Source organism: Triturus cristatus, chromosome 4_1 (genome assembly GCF_964204655.1).
Source record: "Triturus cristatus chromosome 4_1, aTriCri1.1, whole genome shotgun sequence".
Taxonomy (NCBI): Eukaryota; Metazoa; Chordata; class Amphibia; order Caudata; family Salamandridae; genus Triturus; species Triturus cristatus.
In genome coordinates, this window is record NC_140585.1 from 379,668,345 (window position 1) to 379,691,309 (window position 22,965).

General features: G+C 43.3%; 1 protein-coding gene across 1 annotated transcript in view; it reads left to right on the forward strand.

Moving 5' to 3' along the window:
- The window catches only part of SMC1B (structural maintenance of chromosomes 1B), a 2,533,210-nt gene that overhangs the window by 1,064,262 nt on the left and 1,445,983 nt on the right, over nucleotides 1-22,965 (forward strand). The window lies entirely within an intron of this gene.

Below are 22,965 nucleotides of genomic sequence, written 5' to 3' on the forward strand. Positions count from 1 at the left end.
TAGCCATTGTCTGGTAATCAACTAAGCTAACCCCGCAAGGAATATTGAAATAAATCCCCAAATAACACACGTGACTCCCCGAACCCATTTTCGACTCACTTGGAGCCTATTACGGTCATTAAAAACTCTGAAAATAGCTCAGACAATGAATCACGGCTTGATTCTCTTAACGAGAACCACAAGATAGATTTCATTCCCCATTACGCCTCGAGGGGAATTAATGAAATTTTCAATAGAAGTTTATTGTGAAAATTATTTAAAGCCCTTCCTTCCCTGAGCCATATTGACACCAGTGATCTAGAAAGCATAGAGTTTAAACAAAACCTTAATCTCATTAGTCAAGAAATTACTACAGCTACGTTTTTCGATAACTCCATTATTGAGCCGATTTGGCGGCAGAGAGAGCCATTTGCTAATTGGGGTATTGAGCCAAAAAAGGCCGTTCACCCCCATTATCCAAGCCCGCTGCAACATCATGCAGAGTGCCTGCTAAAAGGTGCCAAAGGCCCGAACCAATACAGCTTAATAAAGCGTACAGATGAAACCACAAGGAAAATTACCATCACCTTCGCTCATCCTGAAGCAGTTGAGCTCCCCGGTTCCCGGCAGATGAACACAGCCGGAACTACCAATGGAATGGCATGAACAAATACAACTAAAGCCACAAAACCGAACCAGGGTTGCAAGATCTGTTCTTGGAACGTGAACAGCTTAAGTACAAAACTAGAAGACCCCGACATAATGGAATTTATCCTCCAGCGTGATATATTTCTTCTCCAAGAAACATAGCGGATAAACCCCTCACCAATAGTAGGCTTTAAGGAATATTCGAACCTGGCCAAGAGAGAGAGAAAATACGGGAGAGCAAAAGGCGGCCTCTCAATTTTTATTTAGACTGACATCCTATGGCAAGTTTCTGCTATTGATCTGGACTCTCTCTGGATGCTATGCATCAAAGTAGATGTTTCGCCTTTTAACAGTTTGTTAATATTGAATATCTACATCCACCCTGCGTCTAAACCAAAAGGGTCAAGAATCGAGAAACTAATAGCAACACTAAAATTCTCTTACCCACATGTCAATATTATATTGTCTGGAGACTTTAACATGAATTTATTACAAGCCAAGAAAAAATATACAACAGGCTCTGCACAAGCCTCAAAACGACATGACACATGTGGCCAAAGATGCATAGCTCGTCTGGATTATCTATCAATGTGTGCACTTAACGGACGAGGTCAGACAGATAGCCCTGCAGCATTCACAATGGTAACACAAAAAACAGGTTTGACCATTGATTATACATATATGGAGCACAACCTTCTCCCTCACATTTCAAACTTCCAAATAAAAGAAAGGACAAAAAGTGACCATCAACCTCAAATCTTTACCCTGCTCATTAACACTGCAAAATCAGTTAAAGATAATCTGATACCCGAAATAACTCAATGTTATAACTTAAAATGCCTCACTTGGAATAAGGAAAGCATTTGTGAAATTATGGGGTCATGTACTAGTCTGTTGGAGAGTTTTAAAGCCGAACCGCTGAGGATAAAGGCCTGGGAGTCACTTATTAATGAACTAAATACCAAACTTTCCCGACAACAGGGGCAGCTTGGTTCACTAATAGTTTAAGGACAGAAAAAAAATCTAAACAAACTCCTAAGACAACTGCGAAGCAGGGGCTTAGAACACTTCCAGGAAATCCTCACGTTAATAGTAAGAACCCAAAAAATCTAAAAAGGGACACTAAGGCGGCCAAGAAAGAGTTTGAAGAACATTTCTGGGCAAAACTCCTCCACGCCTGTAAACAAAAATACTCCAAGCTTTTCTGGGAAAACATTAATCAGCTATCAAATGGTTCGAACGGTCATTACCACTAGGACATAATGGAGAACACTTGGAGAACCCACATTAAACTCACTTACAACGTAATTCTGCTTTCAGACACCATAAATCACGGAGCATCACTAGGGAAGGGGGACACATCAGCAGTAACAGTCCAGGATACAACTCAGTTAAAATCGATGGAACCCTCAGCGGATTTCACAAGTACAGGTCCTCAAAATTATATAGAATTTAAGATCTGAGGTAGCTCCAGGGCCCAACGGACTGCAAATGCCCTCTTCCGGCATGATCCATCATTCTGGTCTGGCTACCTTACCCCCCTTTTCTCACAAATTTAGAGTCTAGCACGATCCCTAATTCCTGGTGAGAAAGTATCCTACACCCAATACCCAAAGCGGATGCACGTTCTGACCCGTCCAATTACAGGTTGATTGCATTAATTGATGTCAAGGTAAAAATGTATGCATCGAATCTGTTGGTAGATTTAGAGGATTGGGTGAGTCGAACAAATCTGATACCAAATACGCAAACTGGATTCCCGGGCAGGGATGGGCACCCTTACGAACATCTATGCGGTCACCCTCTTAGTTAATCAAGCCCATGCAAAATCCAGCACTCTGTATGCGTGCTTCATTGACCTTAAAACGGTTTTTGATAAAGTACTGAGAGCTAAGCTATGGGCCAAAATGCAAAGTTGGGGGGCCCCAACCAAACTTTTGGAGGCTATTATCAACCTTTATTCACAAACATGGGTTTGAATACGGAAAGGAGATGGGCGCAGCATGACAAACAAGATTCTAACAATCAATGGATTAAAACAGGGGTGCATGCTGGCCCCTTGTTTTTTTAATATCTATACCGCTGATCTCGAGCAGCACCTTCGTTCAATACAAGCTGATCTCCCCAAAACTGGGTACAACACCAATAACTAGCCACCAATATGCGGACAACATTGTTCTCCTTGCCCAGACACCCATAGGCCTTCAACGATTGATCACTCAATTAGGAGCGTACACCATCTCTGCTCAACTAATGATTAATCATCAAAAACTGAAAGTGATGTGCTTCTCTAAATACAGCAAAATAAAGAATAAATTCAGTTTCACCTGGATCTTAGATGAGAAACCATTTATCTGGGTAGATTCATATAGATATCTGGGGTTTCAACTTGATTGCAACCTTAATTTTGAGGAACATCTGGAACAAGGAAAAACGAAAGCCAAACAACTGCTTTTTCGCATTTAAAATCCTACGAAAAAACCTTAAAGGCTGCTCCACAGGTCACTTGCTTAAGGTAATCGCCGCAAATTTTCTGCCCTCCATTTCATACGGGTCTGAAATGCTGAGCACAAATGACGCCACAGTCTTGAATTCAGCTCAATCTAGGCTCTTTAAGCGTTTGTTCCTAATCCCTCGGCATATCTCGCAGGCACAAATCCGACTAGAATATGGACTAAAAAATCAGAAACCAGCCGGAAAAGGCGCATTGGCTAAATATTACTGGAGGATGAGGGCAGCAGAAGATACCTTAGCCCTTTATTGTTGGCAGGAGGTCGAAAAACAAGCCAGGCTAAACAACTCTACTTTTATAGTTTTAAAAGAATCTCTCGCGGCACTACAGCTCGATGAAGCCTGGCTCACTATTACCACTTATTCCAGATTTGAAATCGTAGTGAATAATGCAATTAAAAGGACCTCACTACTAATGGACAAAATAGCGTTCTCAAAAACACATCACGCATGGGCGGTGATACAATCTTATCAGACGCTGAAACCTTAGCCGTACTTGTCTGAGCACTTTTCACATAAAAAAAGCACTACTTGACGCTGCTGCGGCTGGGGTCATTCCGTATAAAAGACCTGATCCCAAAATGGAAACCGACATGGCTAACAAAAGAATGCCGCCTCTGGGGAAAAGGCGACGAGCCATTACTACATTTCTTATGTATCTGCCCATCACTACTAGGAACTCAAAAAATCGTTCTTCGGGAACCATTAAAGAAAGCACAAATAAGGACATGCAGAGCAGCAGTTATCAAATGTCTTGGAGGCTCGTTGATCCAACTGTCATGCACAGCCATAACACTCTCGAACATTGCGGTTAAAGATTTGGACAAAAAAGAGAAATTGATTTGACATTTTTAAATGGAACTTTTTGCACCTTTTTCCATTTTCACTTTTCACGTTTATACAAACTTTTGTTTTTATCTAACTAGTTGATTATTGCTCAAGGATATGACTCTGTTGTGTGTTTATGTTTAGCCAATTTACCATGTACTAAGGTGGCTTGTCCCACCCTTTTATGATTTTTTACGAAATCAAATAAAAGTGTTATTGACTACTTATTAGATGTTTGTCGTTTTGGTCGTGTTTTACTCATGAAAATAATCTCTATTTATCTAAACTGGTGTGGAGTCTTTTTTGTGGTGTTTTCACTGTGTTACTGAATACTGTATAGTATTGCCCAAATACTTTACACATTGCCTCTTAAGTTAAGCCTGACTGATCTGTGCTAAGCTACCAGAGGGTGAGCACAGGTTAATTTAGGGTATATCTGATTTACCCTTACTAATATTGTGGTCTATACTTGGACAGGGTACATACCTCTGCCAAATAGAGACCCAGTTTCTAACATTGGTGATCAATGGTGAGGATACGTTTTTTGTTTGTGCAGTGCCTTCCAGTAATTTGGTGTACACTATCATACATATATAAGATCAATTCGAATCAATTGCCTCTGATCGTCATTGGCATTTTTTTCCTACCCTTCTAGCATGCCATTTTAATTTTTCTATTCTCCTTGATTGTCATTTTGTCTTTTTCCTAAAATCATGTCTCTAATTGGAGGTCCGACATCTGCACCTGCAAACATTGATTTTGAACTGGAAAGTTACACTGTGGCCCAGCTCAAGGATTTCTGCAAGTGTTTGAGCTTTCTACAAAAGGCTTCACCAGGAAGGTGGAGCTGCAAAAGGTGCTGAGTTACTGGATATAAGCTCAGGATGCAACAGCTGTAGCCCCAGAGGAGGCGGATGAGGTAATGGATGATGATGAGGAGCTGGACCAGGATTCCCTGGAGAACCGGGGAGTACCTGTGGCCTAGTAGGGGGCAGTACCTGTCAGGGAGCATTTGTTCCCCCCAAGGCAGGGAACAGTACATCATCTAGGGGCCTCCCACCAGAGGAGCTGGAGGACAGGAGGGAGGAGAGCAAATTGAAATTGGAGCTGGCTAAGCTCAAATTGGAGAAGGAGAGAGCCTTAGAGGAGAAAAGGCTAGCCATGAAGGAGGGCGAGAAACAAAAGAAGTTGGCCATGAAGGAAAAGAAACTGGTCATGAAGGAGAGGTTTGCTCTGGAGCAATTGGCTCATGAGAGGAGCCTGAAGGAACTAGACATAAAGGCTATGCAAATAGAGTCCGTGGTGGCAGCAATTCTTCAGTGCCCTTTGACAGGGGGTCTACATATCCAAGGGTTTGGTGTCTGATTTTCTGGTGGGAGATGACAGAGACAGGTGGTTTGAAACCTATGAAAGTGCTTTACGGATGCCCAAGGTCCCTTTAGGAGGATTGGGGAGCTAGCCTGTGTATAAATATCCCTAGCGAGGAGAGGGCCACTCTACTGGTCCTAGAGGGGGTGGCAGGATGAGGTATTCCCCCATGAAGGAGGCCCTTAGCAGGAGGTTTGATTTGACCCCAGAGAAGTACAAACAGAAGTTTGGGTACAGTCAGAAGCTATCCCAATAGACCTGGGTGGTTTGTGGTAATTTCTTTTGCAATGCACTGGATAGTTGGATGAAGTACAGTGGAGTAAAGGTATATCAAGGGCTGTATAACTTGATTGCACAGAAGCACTTGTTCAGTCTTTGTTTTCCAGATCCACACCAAGATCTGGTTGATAGTAGGCGCACTGTACCCATGGAGCTAGTTAAGGAGGCGTACCCTGGGTCAGCACCAGTGTCCAAAAGAAGGTACCTGAGGGTGACCCCAAGAAGGGTGGTTCAGGTTCCCCCTAGCAGAGTGAGGGGGAGGTCAAGGGAGACACATACAGTTCCCAATGTATGTGGGAGGAAAGGGTTCCCATGCCCCTTCTGAGAAACAGAGAGGAGCTTCTGGTGGGCAGTGGCCCAGGGTGCCCCATTTCCAACACCACTGTTTTGATTGTTCCAAGCTAGGACACAAGTAGGGGGACTCTGTCTGTCCTAACAAACCATCCACTGGTGGTACTTCTACAGGGGTTGACAATGTGGCCGTAGGGGTAAGTAATTCCCAGGGACAGTTCATAGACCATGCCAAGATCTCCCTTAGCTCAGTGAGTTAGTCGGTGATCCCTGTGAGTGGGAGCCGTCCTCAATTTCACCAGGTGATAGTGAATAGGGTCCCAGTCACTACTGTGAGGGGCTTCAGGGTTAGCCAAACTATGGTTGTGGAAAGGCTAGTTTCCCCAAAGCAGTATACCAGTCAGGTGTGTAGGGTGATACAGTCCAGGGGGCAGGACTATGTCTGCCCCATGGCCCTGGTATGGACCTGGGGTGGGGAGGTGACCCAGAGGAGTGTCATAGTTAATCCTCAGATGCCCATATACTACATTCTTGGAAATTAGTTGCTCCAGGTGTCAGTGGGACTGGAAGGGGTGACCCCCCCAGGGTGCCCTGAGAGTTCAGTTGTCTGGGGGTACTACTCACAAGTGAAGGGTACAGGATCCCAGATTAAGGGGCACAGTGAGGGAGAACACACCCCTGTCACCTGTTCAGCCTCAGGGTACAAACCCCGGGCTGAGTAACCAGTCTCAGATCCAACCCATAACTGGTGGGCGGTGGAATAGAATAAGTGTGCAAGGCACCTGGGGCTTGTGGCGCCCACTCTGAGAAACACCGAAGGCCAGAGAGGGCCAACCAAACAGTCACTGCGCACTTGGAGTGGACAAACCACTCCTCCCCTGCCCTGCTCCGTTAGCAGAGCAGCCCTGCCCGCCCACTAAAGAAACATAAAGTGATAATAACTAAAAGTTATTATCATTTTATGTTTTTGCTTCTAGCACTGCTTGAAAGAAGTGGGGTGACGCTCCTCCGCCATAGCAGAGTAGCCGCCAGTGGATATGGGCACCGATGTAAAAACATTGTGTGCATGTCCTCCAGACATAAATGACCATCTTTAACACGTGCTGCAATATGTAGAAGGAACAGGGATTCTGTCAATATAATTTAAAAGTCCTTGAACTAATGCGCAATCAACAGGCTGTTCAACCACCCGAGGGCAAATATTATTTTGTTACTAACTTGCTCAGAGTGTAATGTCACATGGAGCCTAAATGGAATAAAACTCCAAGAATCAGGTTCATATCGATATTTAGGTGTTGTCTTCCTGTCACTAAGCTCCTCAAGGGCCAGTTCATAACATATGAACGGAAAAATTCCTCCTTTATTGCACACTTTAAAAAAAAAATCAGGAATATGTCAGGCTCCTGCTTACTGGCTCTTTTAGAATTGATCAGAGGAAAATTTCTACCAGCACTTTCATAAGGGCATGGAAGTATACCTCCTACAATGTCTGAATTGTTTGAACACAGCACATTGTAATCTATTCAGGAAATGTTTTCATTTGCCTACTTTTCTTTCCCAAGCTTATCTGGAATTTTACAGAATCAAACTCTCACTTAGAACGTGTGTATGCATTGCTTTTGGTAAAGACTAAAATTAACGGAGTATGGCACCCTTCATAATAATTTGAAAAATGACTTGGATTTATGGACTCTGAATTTTCTTTATCAAAGAACTGTAAGTTGGTCTCAAAACCCGAGGATTTGGACAGATTTTATTTTAAGGACGCACAGATTTCTTGTTCTTCTTAGCTACATAGGCAATCGAGCAATCCACTTTCTACGTTTGCCTGTACGCTGGGAATTTAGGATAATGTATTTAAGGTTAGCCTTCGGACTCTTCAACAATGGCGAAACCTCCCCGAAGTGGAAACATAAGAGAGAAGTCAGCAGATGCCATTTTTGCACTTATAAATTTGAACTAGTAGCCTTATGGTTTTACCTCACTTTTAATTCCTAATGCAAAAGAATGTCATTGCTACATTTAAGAAGGCTGGCCATCCATACCTGCTGTGACACAATCTTGTTTTAACGGCTTTGATTACCTGGTTTGTGAAATGAATGATTGTAATAATTGACAACATAGAAGAAGCATTGGTAAATGCGTTAAGTTTCGTCTATGTGATTAATACGTTTTTTTGTTGTAAATTTAAGTTTTGTGAGCAGTTGTGCAATATAAGTTACTGAAAGTTCATGAAAGTGTTATGACTTGTTTATTGAGAAAGGCAATATATTGTGCATTAACTGGTGCTAATATAAAGTGTAGAGATTGGGTTTTGTCAATGTTTTGTTAGACATGTTACACAGCAGCAGGAGCTGTTGTGCAGAATGGCTTAAAGATTTAAAAAAAAAAAAAAAAGCCGTAAGACGCGTTCAACACTGGCTGTGTCATAGCAATTTTTTAAAACTGCAGCTAGTGCCACTGTGCAACCTGTTTATAAAACAATGAAAGTGTGTCATTTAGGCTGGATTGAGAGCTGCGGAGATGCTTCTCCAGCCACGCGTTTGCAATGGGAGTACTCCTTAGGCTAGCACATTTGTATGCTGGATGTGTCCATCTTTCAGACAAGCCTGAATCCCTGGTAGTTTGAAATTAACGTTTATTTACTGTGGGTTCCAGCATAACAGACAGACACGACCAAGTCTTGCCACTTCAAATACCTTTCCTCAAGACTGACATGTTCATTCAAATAATGGTTGACGCATGTGGGTTGGTCAAGCTGTAATTGGCATCTATGACACACAATGGCAAGAGCGATAAACAGGCATTTTATCCTGCGTGGAATCCCAGACTGGATTAAAATGGTTGAAATTGTCGCAGAGGTGGATGCATGGGAACTATTGGTATAAACCACTAGACTGGAACTGAAAAAGAATCACTGGTGTTTTTTTTCTGTTGATCTGCTGTTGTATATTTTTCACCTGTGACTTATAACGCATGACCATTCCGTCTTCAGTGGTGTGACATTAGCTAGTTATGTTTAGGTAGGCATCTCAATTTAGTGCCCCACTAACAGTAATAATAAATATATGTGCATGTTTGTGATATATACTGATTAAGTGGCGGGTTTTTGCACACCACTGAATCCAAGCCCTGTAGGCCTGCTCTTCAGAAATGCAATACATCCTATAAATTGCCTAGCGGGTCCAAAGCCACTCTCTCCAGAGGAAAGTGGGGCCTTGTAAAGTAAAACCAAGCTAATATACTTTGAGGTTGTATATTCCAATATATTCAAGGCCTATTATAAATGTCTTTTACTCCAGAAACACACTTAATGTAAGCAATGCTGGGTGGAAATCTGATCAGCTGCACTTGCCAAGTTCTCTTGCATTGCTAGATCCAAGTGTCGGGGATTCTTAGTCTTGAGCAATGCCCTTTATGCAAGAAGAGTGATTGAACAAGATAAAATGCTAAAATGAGGAAACACTAGAATCCAGATAAAGAACGGCCTCCTGCTGTGCTGTGGCAGAAACGATTTACCAGCTTATTAGGCTGCTTGTTTACTTTATTAAGATAAAGCCAGTACAAGACAGAATTAAAATAAACCAAGCCAAACGAGATGTGTAGGACAAAAGTCTAAAAACACCTTTGATCTCTGAAGGAAGCCACACTGGACTTCTTCAGTGGAGTTTCAATTGTTTTAGTAGATCAACATTGTGATTTAACACCATCTCTATTCACACAAATGAGAGCTATAATGGGGGTGGACTGCACTTCCCCAGTCTTCTTTGATTCGTTTCCCTCCTCGAGCTTCAGAGACTCCCACTCTCAATACTGACAACACTGTCAAGATTCAGCATGCTACGTAGCCGACTTGCTGCTTGCACCAGCTGATCCTGAAAGAACCAGAGCATTTCTAGCCACTAGTAGTACTAGTCAGTGCCTTCTCCCACATCAAAAACAGCATGTCTCTGCCACACACCTAATTTCTTCCTCTCTCTTCCTAAGTGGTCACCATGTGACTCACTTGATAAGTTCTATCTTCTGTGGTACAAGTGAAATAGGCATTAAGGTCCCATCAGAAATTGGCTTTGCCATCATTACCCTGAAATATGTGTGGATGCCAAGAAGCCTTTCAGGCGCACACTGATGAAACCATTCCTAAATGTATTTTTGACATATAAGTGTACAAGTGCAAAAAAAATAATCAAACCAGAATCATTGTAACAGACCACCTAAGTTTTACCCACAACCCCTAAACTTGGCAAGAGGAATTTACTTCAAAACTCACCATCTCTTATTATCCAAGAGAAAGTAATTTAGGTGTCACTTACAACTCAAACAAAAGAAACTAGATAAGTGCATTTTGCAGTAGGCAAACAGATTCAAAACAAGCAACAATCGGAAAAAAATGATTATAATGGGTGCCTTCTTCAGTCCTGGGGGGATTGGTGAGTGCCGTTGTGATCGAAGTTTGGCTTTTCAGCACGCAGAACAGAGATCACGAGGTCTCCACGCACTTACCTCATGGCATTTGGGCAGCGCTGCAACTTTAACGCAAGGGTGTAGCTCTTGTAGCGGATGAACACTGTATTTCACCGATGAGAGACTTATAAGAGAAACACACAGAGAAACAACAGCAAATAGTATGCTGCAGCCAAAAGAAACGGAAGGAAAGTAAGTGGCAAGCACAAGAACCAATGGAAAGAAAGGGAGAGGGATGTAAGCCCCTTTTGATATTTATATTGACTGCAATAGATTTCACAAGCACAGCGCAAGCACTGTGCAGGCGGAACCCAAACAGTGAAAACAAAACACTGGCACTGAAGGGAACGAACTTCTGGATGTTCTCGTTGTGAAAAAGCAAAATGCAGTCACTCAAAGTGCAGTTAGCCAGTGGCTGAATTAGGCTGACCCACTGCTGTATGTTGCAATGGGAGGAAGCAAAATGTGAATGACACAACAGATCAATGGTTGGAGAGGAAGAGATGTGGTGCAACGGCCAGAGCGGCTGACTCCGCAGCGCGTGGCTAACAGTACGATCGCTGGCGGCAGCTCAGCTCAGCATCATGTGACTGGGTAACAGCTCACTCAATCTCTCCAATGACCCACAGCGCCTTGAAATGCTTAAGGGGGGTGGGGGCTGGGGGATATGTTCATGCTTTACAAATAGGAATTATTATAGCCTTATAGCCCGCCGTAGCAGGCTATACCGGCTCTTAAAGGCCCGCTGCAGCGTTAAAGGCACGAGCCGAAGGCGAGGGACTTTAACAAAGCAGAGGGACTTTAAAAGCCGGTATAGCCCTGCTACGAAGGGCTATAAGGGCTATAAGGCTATTAGAACATTCTGCCACTAGAGGGCAGAATGTTCTAACAAAACAAAGCCTTCAGGGAGCGCGAGGGGATTGAAATCCCCTCAGGCTCCCTGAAGTCTTTGTTCACAGCCAGAGCTGTGAACAAAGACACATTGGAATGTTGGAGCTCCGGGCTTATACCAGCCATTATAAGCCCGGAGCACTCCATAGTTTTCAATGGAGCTCCCAACATTCCAATGTTCTAATATTTGTTATTACAAGAGAGCTGGCTGAAAGCTCAGGTAACTGTATCATATGTATATTTTAGTGAAATCAAAAGTTCTTGGCTAACGCTAGACCTAAAAAAGAAGACCGGAAGGAGTATAAGCAAACAATTGCAATATTTGGTAAATGCCACTTTCGTATGACTTTTAAGAACTTATAACAGTCATGTGTAGGCAGGAGGTGAACTGGCAAGCTTTTTCAGGTACAGTGTGAGATGGCCTGCAGAGAGAAAGTACTACCACAGGTCCTGTAATGCCTGATGCATGAAACAATGTAAAAGGTTGTTAAACCTTACAAACCATAAGCATAGAACTCTGGATTGAATAATACTGGCTTGTGGATGCACATAACATTTGTTGGCCCACATTTCCAGCCCCAGCAAGCGAGACATGTGCGAGTGGAGAGCAGAAGTGAATAGTAAAAGCATGCACTCGTACTCAGATTCCAAATAGGTGTTGCTCGGGTTCATAAGCAGACTTTAGAGTCCTAGGCATTGAACTCTGGATTGGATAATACTAGCACGTGGCTGCATGTACGTGGTGAAAAATCTTGTGGAACCACAAGGCCTAGCCTTTGCAATAGAGCACACACGTGTGAGCACAGCAGTATCATGAACAACGATTCAGGTACCAGAAAGATAGAGAGAGCGATATCTACTATAGAAGCTCAAATGGAAAATCACAAACCTCTGGAACATTAAAGGAGAGGTCTTCATTGTAAGAACCATTGAAATGTTATGTTCCTGCCACTGTATTCGACTTGCTGTTACTCCTAACTGAACCGCACCAGATGCCAGGTGTTGAAGAGGTACCTGAGACTACTTTGTGCCATGAAATCTGTATGAGACTCAGATGAAGCCGGAGATGGTATGTTAACAGTAGCTTGAACCATATACCTTCATATTTTAAGGGTGCTGCAGGGGACAACCTGCAAAATATGTGTAGGGGCTGAGAATGCATGGAAATGTGTGGCCTACATAGATTTCCATCAGTATTCCTAAGGATTGTTGTGACCCTCCAAAACTCCGAAATCTCCTCACATTGTTGACATACGTCTATAAGTAAATGTCAATTTTTTGTAATGTTTTGGGTATATATTCACAGATCCAGGAATGAAATAAACTAGGTATGTTGTTGGAATTGGTATACTTGGGTCTGCTCTCACTGTGTGCCACTTAAGGATGATCTAAACCAGGTCAAATAATTATAATAGTATTCGGATCTCCTGCCACAGGCATTCTCCAGTAGTTAAACTATACGAGAGAGACCCTTTTTGCCAAAGAGAACCTGGGTATAATCTTACGAACAAAAAACACAAAGCACTCAATAAACAGCAGATAAACAATAATTAGCATCTCAATCACTGGAAACAGTTCACATGAAAAGAATAATGAGTCCACCCTCAACTATTCGAAGGCATTTCCTAAGCAACAGATTAAAGTGAAATTACACCCATTGTCCAGCTCACCTCTGCATGTGTGAGGCTGAGCAGCAATTACTGACGCGTCAGCACCTCACATCATGCAGGGAACTTGCAAGACCTGAATATGGCCAGAACATGATACTTGGCATCCATAGTTCTAAGGCAAGTCTCATGATCAGTTTTTTCTTCCTTTAAAGAAGCTGACCAGTGTGGCAAAAAGCTGTTCTCTTTGCCCCACGTTTGTTTGGGTTTTCGAGATTTGTTGTGACCTCATTCACTGGATGTCTCCTTTAAACATGAGAACAGTACACCAGTGGGATCAGTGAATAGAAAGAACCCCTGTCTGGCCGCCTTTCATGACTCCTGATAGTTTCTTCCTGAAAAGCAGTGCTCATATGCCCTCTTGCCATGGAAAATGATATCACTGGAATTATTCCAATAAATCGAATACATTAATCTTTTTGTTTCCTTTACACCTTCACTACATATTTACTGTCTGAAAAACATTTGCAGGTCACAATCTGTACTGACTGTTGAACCTTACAATGAAATTAATATTAAACCAGCTATATTCCATTGTAGGAAAGTAGGATCTGCTTCCATGGTTTCCCACACTTTTTACTTGTGTCAGTATGTTTTTTTGACTTCGCTGACTGGGATCCTGCTAACCAGTACCCCAGTTATTGTGCTTCCTCCCTAAATTTGTCATGGTGAGTACTCCTGTACCTCCACAATTGGCTACTGGTGTACCCCTGAAAGTCCCTAGTGCATGGGACCGAGGTACCCAGGGCATAGATACACTAGGGGGCCCCCATGGGCTGCAGCATGGATAATGCCACCCATGAGAGCCTACTCAAACTGTGACTACAGGCCTCTCATTGCAGCCTGTGTAAGCTGGTGGCAGCATCACTTATGACAGATGTAAAGTTTCCTCATATCTGAGGTCACTACACTTAAAGACTATATGTCATTCCTAAGGCAGGCCTTTCAATCCTGAAGTCAGGGTGCTGGGTTATAAGTGTGAGGGTCCCCCTGCTCGAGCGGGACAGCTCTACAAACCCCAGAGTCGATTCGCCAGGCTTTGTAAGTGCGGTCAGCCATTTTGATACATATAGTGTCCATGCGTCATTACGAGATGCCTAACTATATAGTGGCTGTTCAGAACCTGGGCATGTTTGGTATCAAACAAGTTGGAATCATACCCCAACACAGTTACCGGTGTTGGAGATATCATTCCATGCACTGGGGGTTTCCTTTGGGAAGCCCCCAGTACTCCCTGTAACAGCCTTCCTGGGTCTGACAGCAAGCTAGTGCTGCTGCCCACCTCAGACACGATTCTGCCCTCCTACTGCTGAGCTGAACTTGAGCAGGGGAAGGTAGAACAATAGGTTTCCTTTCACAGGGAGGTGTGAACACCTCCCAGACTGGACTTAGTGTATTGAGCTGGGGTAGGAGCACTTACCAGCGCTACCAGACTACTTTGAAAGGCTCATTTGGTTCCCTTTTTGCATACTCTGGTTTGAGCCAGTTCAGGAAGCCCTTGGCTCCCGCTCTGGCGCGAAACTGGAAAAAGGACACAGAAGTATCTTCCCCTCTGTCCAGCCCCACCTCTGGGAGGGACCCCCGAGTCATCCTGACCCATTTCTTAGGGTATAAAAGAGCTTTCCTGTGGGTGGGTCCTCAGATTCGTCGTGGGACAAGACTCAAGCCTGAAACCACATCACACTTCGACTGTCTGGACTCTTGGACTCTTAGGATGGGAAGTGTATGGCTGGCGGCCATGACTTCCGCCACTCACTGCCTCAGCCACTGCACAAGAACAGTCCCTCAGTAGAAATTGAGATACGTATATAATAAATCAAACTTGAGACAGGTATGGCTGATGGCACAGTCTAAGAAATAACTAAACCGCACACCTACCTTTCAAACAATTTGCTCCTTAGTTCCATTTAAGTCTGTCAGGATCCGAGGTGAGGATTATGCATTCTCTCTTTGCTTTATTTTCACAGCAGAACATCTCAAAACTAGTATTCCCATGAACCCTTGGGAATAGGGAAAAAGTGACTATAGCAGTTTGAACCAAAATTCAAACAAGTCCAATGCATAGCCAATCAGGACTCTGCATCCTGCCAAGTAGACCATCAACAGAGTCCTACAGTCCCCTTGTTCGCTGCTCGCAGCCGACTTACGTGCCTTTTTTCCTTACCTGTGTGCTTGTTCTAACGCTCATAAGAATTGTTGTTATTTGGTGATTATTGTGCCTAATCAGAGTCTTAGTACACTTTATTTCACTGCGCTGTATTTTTTCCTTTCAGCTACGACGTGCCGTGGGACTGCTCTGTGCTCCCTTTGCATCTGTTGATGCTGTGGCCGTATGCCCAATAGGTGGCACCTGTCAGGCACTTCCTACCTGCGACATGCGATCTTTATCTCTCAATTACGGGAGGAGATCCCACGCCTCATTTGTGAGCCAGTGAAGTCTGGAGAGTTCGCCCCATCATATTCAGTGGTCTGTATCTCTTTAAGGGTCATTTCTTTAAGCACCTTGTATGCCCTGGGGGTGGAGGGGGCATTATTTCCCATACAACTTTGTCCGTCAGCGCTGCGGTGAATGGCTAGACAGGCAGTGAGGTCTTTTGTGGTTGTCTAAAACAGCATGGTTTATGCTCAGTGACACACCCCCCAGGCTTGGTCCCCTTATAAATCACAGCACCATGGGAGTGTCCCAGGGCTTGGACTCGCTATATTGAGGCACTGCCTGGCCAAAATCTGTTTGGTTGTCTCCCAACCCATATACATTACAGTATTGTACTGGCCTCATTTGGGTCGGGGGGTGCTTTCACAATTTGGTTACCCCATTGTCCTTACAAGTACTATCGAGGCCTATGGTAATACACACGGGGATGTCCTGGAATACCTTTCCTTTGATGATGATTTCTATGAGGCGGTGGATACCTCAATATATAAGGCAGATGCTCTGGCAGCAGCTAGCGTGAGAATGCACCAGGTTAGCTAGTCTGGCTACACCTCCTTTGGGCACACAAGCTCCTGTTCATCCTTCTGATGGCGATGACGCTCCGCCTCAGTGCCAAAAACAAGAAGGGGTAGACCACGACGTCTTTGGGTGTCTTAAAAACGCCTTCCTCAGTCAGGACCCTCCCCCATCCAGCTCCTGGGAATCCCCTCAACCAAGCTCCGTTCCCCTCCTTTGCAACTCCCCATATCAAGATGACCCCAAGGGGATATCAATGACGGCCAGTGGGCTTCAAGACTTTGGATCCCTTCCGCTTCCAACAGACTCCCATGCTGTCCTCACCCTTGGTTGGACCTATTAGATTCAGATGACATCATTCACCACATGTCTGCAGAGTGGTCCCCTTCTGACAAGGTCATCTCATATGTGACAGTGCGCATCCAGAAGCTTTTGGAGAAGGGGGCTTAGACCCACCTGCGTGCGGAGTGTCCCCGTCCATCAGTTAAGCTGAAGGTTTCCTTGACTCTAGAGCTACATCCCACCGTGGTCACTTTTATAGCTAAATTTATCAAGGACCCCCAAGACAGGGATTGATAGGTCCTGCAGCTTGTGCCAGGACAAACTTCTGGATACTCTTAGAGCTGTGACTACATTTTCCACATGGCAGAGAATGCCAGAACCTCTGGCACTATTATCTCCCCTGAGGTGCTTCCTGAATGGGCGCAGCGTGACAATTTATTACTTGGGTATGCTATTTCCTTCATGTCGGCAGAGCGCCGAGGTTCCTTCCTCATCAAGGTCGACCAGAAGTTAGGGGATTTGGCGGTCTCTGAGGCCTGCACAGTTGCTCAATGGGGCCTTTTCGGGGAACCCTTCATAAAGGAACTGGGAAAACTTGTCAACACTTTTACTTCCCTAGACAGGCCCAATCTTCTTTCAAGAGGGTCTTCCGTCCTCCGGTTTTCCAGGGGGCCAGGCATGGTACGGGCCGATTATCTGCCCTTAGAGCTCCACTATATACTCGAGGGCAAGGTTCAAAAAGTAGCGGTTACCAGGATAACTCTTGTTACACCACCTTCTACCCTACCCGAGATCAGCACTTCAGAGGCGCCAACTCTACACTCATTTCTGGTAAGTGTCATTCCTTCTTCATCTCTAAGAGTTGGAGGTCGCCTGGCGGATTTTGTTCCTGTTTGGCACTCTATTACCTCCAACGCTTGGGTCCTGCAGACAATTCAAGAGTCTCAGATATAGTTTTACAGTTCTCCCACTCAGAAGGTACTTTCAAGATCCATTCAATTTTCCATGCAAAAGGTGGTGCTGATAGGTACGGAGATTTCTTCCTTTCTGGAAAAGGGCGCAATTTGTCTTTTGATTACACTTCCACCGAGATTCATCAGAAATATCTTATTGGTGGAGAAATCCAATGGCAATGACCTGTCATAAACCTTCGCTAGTTCAACAAGTGGCTCATGTACCGCCATTTCAAGATGGAGATGTAAAACAAAGACGGCTGGGGTCCTATCACTTCCTGACCTAGACCATGATAATTTTAACAAACAAAAAATGGGCCAGAAAGGTTGTTGAATAATTATTTAGCAATGCCTAGCCATTAAATCCTAAGCATGCATGATTTATTTTTTTATTGTTTTTCAGTTTCAAATTATTATGCATAGAAACATTTCTTCATGTCTCAAAAAAGAAACACTAGTTTTTCACATTTAACAACAAAAATACATATAAATGCAAATACAAAATACTTAATACACACATATACAAAACATAGACACCATATGAAATGTCAATTTCCTCCTACAAGTCTTTAGAGAACACCAGTCCATGTATAACACAAAAGAAACAGGCAGACGTATCTTAATTCAACCGTTCTGCCTGCTTGCGGAGCTGGAGGCTACTCTATGTACAAGGGGTCATAACCCCATAAGGGAATACATCTCTTTTAACACTCCTTGGGGTGCCCAATAAATGTTGTGGCTTGAGCTCAGAATCGTCAACGCGTTTCAAACCCTAAGTTGTTCTAGGGTTCTCCTCAGGACGGGGACTGGAAAATGGCCTTGACTGTGAAACATAAAACAAAGAGGGTGGGGTTGGTGTCAGTGATTTAAAGAACCTTATATACGGGGAATATAATCTATCTGCAACCACTAGATCACCTAAGTGCACCTGCAATAATTTGATGCTCCAAAGTATTGTCAAATTTTCAGGGTGTAAAGAGTTTAAAATTCTGTAAACAAAAGAAACCAAGGAAGGGCAGAATGAGGAGGACTGACTTTTTCAGCGTTTAAGTATAACAGGTAAACATCGATGTTCGTACCTCTGAAGGAAGTGTGATTCTTCTGAGGTGACCATCTAGTAAGGGATACTTAGCATGATGTACTATCCACCGTTTTTGTATGAAAAAGGGTCCCTGATGGAAAAGCGCAATTAGATAAGATACAGTGTATATTAATTGCTTCAAGGTTGAACGCATGTAAGCAAAATATATCAGCGTACCACATAGTCGCCTGTTGAATTCTTGCGACTTCAAATAACTTCCTGATAAAGCCTACGTGACGTTAGGAGCAGTTATCTGGAAGGAAAGAGAGAATTCTCATCTTATATTTCCGGCAGGAAACTCCAAGAATGTTCAAAACGCCATACACTGCGCGTGCAGTTCAGCGCGTCTAAGCTGCGATGAAAATGCGCGGCTTTCTTTACGCATTAGTGTAGCTTGCCTGCATCTACTCGATCTGCCATCTTTAGACCGTCCATCACGTGTCCACTACGAGCACTTTCCCCGTATAAAACTTTATGTAAGGGATCTTAGTAAAACATGGACTGGATCACAGTTCAATAAGGAAAGGAACCACCTCTCCAAGATTCTATAAATGGGCCTTAAGGTTAGGTCCCTAAATCCAGCAAACACTCAAATAGGAGCAGAACGAACAGTACGATAAATGCGTCAGACAAAAAACATAGATACAAAAATAATTTTTTATTTATTTTGTTTTTTTATACATTCAAATATTTTTAGTTGATGTTTACATAAACATACATATAGAATTAAATGGTACAGACGACAAGATTACATATCTAAAATATACTAAATGTCCCACACAAAGCTCAATACATATATCCAACATTCATTCCACAAACATACTGCAAACCAATTCCGGTCAATATAGAAGAACTCGTCCCGATATGGTAGTATGGGTGGTAAGTTCATGTATCATCAAGATGTCAAGGGGGTGATACAGTATGAACAAAGAGCCGAAAGTTCAGGCGCCAACGCGCGTTTCGGTATTGGACCCAAACGTGGGTCCCACCTTCATCAGTGCAACGACAGATGGGAAGTGGGGGACAATAATAATACCTAGGGTTGATAAAACAAACGTAAATAACCAGCAAGAAATCAACAAAGGTGATAACAAATTTATATATGAGACATATGCATATAGTCTATAACGCTTAGTCTATTCAGTTAAGCTCCATTTGGTGTGAGCGAAAAAGCAATAGCTTGCAAAAATAAATACACAATTATGTATATCAGGTCCAACAAGGTACCTAAGTGAAGACTATGTGACAGCAGGCCTCCAGTGGGGAAAAGATCACCATAGAAAAACAGATCAATGTGAAATACATAGGACAAGATTTGGAAAATAGTGCACCGAAGCTTAGTTCCATAGAAAGAAATATCGCACAGAATAGAAGTTCACCAGTGGATTACCCAAAACGCAAAACCATGAGGAAATACACACATTGAGATATAGAAGAAAGTGTGCAAGGTAGCTGAAAACACTGTTTATAACATACTTAAAATCCACCCCACAGGATGGGGGTCAAAATAGCAATCATCAAAAGGTTGGGATAGCTCAGTGTATCAAGGGAATGCTCCGCTTCAATAAAGATGGTCAGCCAGGTTCATTCCCAAATGTTTATGCGAAAGTCCAGACGTGGTCAGCATATTCAGAACAAGCTATACTTCAGGAGGCTTATAAGGGTGCCTTCAAGTCTAGAGACAAAACATGGGGTAGGGACAGATTAACAAATAAGCATTCCCTAAGTTCGACTAAGGGATATCTTAGAACTACTAAGTAAAAGGAAAACTTTACCATAAAGAACACGTACTTGAATCAGGACGTCGTCATGGTGAAAGAGCAGAGCAATTCATACGGATAGAGAGAATTTCGAGACAAAGGAGGATCGTGAGGAGACGATGGTATCGAATCTCAAAAGGAACAGGGTATCACTCAGGTCTTCGGGGGCTCCTGCAGCCAGGGAAACAAACAGGCAGGAGGTCACAAGATATATAAAGAAGTGAAACAACAGAATTAAAACTGTCGGTATTTGCAGGGCGGTTAAAGTTGGTTATGTCGAGTCATGAGGGGTGTAAAATAAAAGTGACTCACAATGAGGGTTAACCAACTAAATGAATTAGGCATATAATTAACTCCACATACCGGGGGACGAGGAGAGGGATATGCTTCTACCCAGACAAGTCGTTCAGGTCAAATAACAAAATCGCTACGTGCGACTAAGCTTAAGGAAAATGAAAACGACAGCCCTAGCGGGAAGAGGGAAATACCTCCAACAATAATTCTGGTACAACAAGATAGCCAACAGAACTCGGGGCTACATACCTGCTGAATGATTCTGAGATAGGAGTCTGTAAATCCGTCGGCGATAAGTCAGGAACACCCGTCCGGACGCCTTAGCTGAATGCCCTGACGAGGAACTTCCTTAAATGAGGGAGGGGATTCACGATGGCCAATAGAAATCAACCTGGCTGGGGGGGCAGATACACGTAGAGAGAGGACTGTAAATGAGGGATTAGAGTATATAGCACACGCGCGTTAGCGGCAATATTGGAACAGAGTCTGGGGTCCGTAACAAATGTTGGATCATAAGTAAAAACAGAGCGCGCACAAATTACCATGCCGTCAAACTCAGCAATAAAGCGAATACCGGTTTCAAATCATAAGATCTAACACGGAATTCCAGTTTGGAGTCTAGAGAGCGTGAAACAACGTGCATACTTTTGATGAGTGGCAGGAACGGGCAAGGGGATTACATGATGGCATTCTCCCACTGGATTATTTCGTTCAGCCCATGCTGCACTGAGTCAAGATAAAAAATCCAAAATGTCTCTCTTTTTTCTCAGGGATGTAGGGTCTCTCCCAGGGGGGGTACGTATTTTTTCCAGGATGGACCATCTGAGATCCTTATCATTATGATTAAAGAAGATTTTTACTCAAGACTAGAGTCCACTAGATATCTAACAACTTATCAAGGTAGATCAAGGAAGAAGTTCTTAACTTTCTCTGATACGTCGTCCTCGGAATCAACAGGCGACTCTGACCCAGGAGAAGGACCATCAAACAGGAATCAACAAAAGAGGCCTTTTTTAGGACAAGGCCAACAACCACCACGGAGCAGATTCAAACCCCAACAGTGGGAAATGACAACTCGCAGACAACATTACAAGTCCTAACCAAGTCACCCATCATGAATCTTTCGAATAGAGTTCTCTCTAAGGTCGAAACTGAGGTGTTGGAGTTGGGGTTGTCCTTCGTTCCAGGAGTCACCATGGATTTCACGAAGGTCATTTCGTAAAATACGTCTAAGATGGTTTTTTAAGGATACACAAAATCAAAAATCAAGCTCCAATAGAGGTTTCTTGGTTAAGAAATAAATCTTTTTTCTGTCCTCCGAGCTATAATATCTCTAGAGATATTATCTCTTTTGAACATACAGTGTTATCATCGCTGAATGCACTGGAGAAGAAACAATCCTACATTGCACCTAATATGTCAAGAACTCAAAAAGAAGCCATCAAGACTTTGAAGAATCAACAAGATGCTGTTATTAGATCGGCAGACAAAGAAGGAGCAGTAGTGCTATGGTCAAAAGAATTATATCGGACGGAAGGCAGAAACCATGTTTACAACCAAGAATGGTACCGACAGATTCCACAAGATCCCACCAGAGAGATCATGCATGAGATATCGATCATTGTCATGGAAGCTAAAGAACTGGGTATCCTAGGTCCAAAAGAATCTGAGTATTTGATGAAAAAACATCCTCGAACACCTCATTTGTACTTTCTACCAAAGGTACATAAAGATCCGACCACACCTCCAGGCCGCCCGATTGTTTCGGGGTGTGAATATATCCTCTAACCAATATCCAAATTTGTTGATGTGTTCCTGAAACCGTTTCTGCCTCAAGTCCCGTCATATTTGCGCGACACTATGGAGTTTTATCAACAAGATAGAAGGCTTTGGATTCGACCCCAATACCCAAGTTCTTGTGACAATGGATGTTGCATCTTTATACATCTTTGGACACCAAGAGACCATCTACTCAGCAAGAAACGAAAATCTCCCACACAACGTTTTGTTTGCGTTTCTACTTTTGGAACAGACACTCATCCAGTACACTGGCACCTGATTGAGGGCGCCATTCCCAATGTTGGACCACCGCTTTTCGCTCTTAAAAAGAACCGGAGCATCGGCCAGCAAATTATGAGTACATCTCCAATTCAAAAGAAAGACAATCAAAGTACCTTGTTTAATTTGCAACCAGTACAAGGCCACCATAAATGTGGGACGTGTTCGGCTTGTGGATCAACAATTGAGGGCACCCTTTTCACTGATGGTAAGAATGTTTGGCGACATAATAAGTTCACCAACTGTAAGTCAAAGGACGTGATTTATGCAATCATTTGCCTGTGTCAAATGGTGTATGTGGGTAAAACCTCCCAGGAGGTCCGACAAAGAATCATCCAACACCGTTCACGCATCAAGAAGAAAACAATGACTGCGTTTGTGAATCATTTCATTCAAATGAATCATGCCCCTGGTGATTTTAAATGGACTATTTTGGCAATAATCAAACCTTCACTAAGAGGCGGCGACCCTGCACTGCGATTGTCACAAAAAGAGGCATTTCTAATAATGGAATTTGATACAGCCATCAGAGGTCTCAATGAACTGACTGAATCAAGTAATCTGTGTAAATGACTTCAGTTCCCATAATCCATAGCGGCCTGTGATCCAGTCCATGTTTTACCAAGATCCCTTCCATAAAGTTTTATACTGGGAAAGTGCT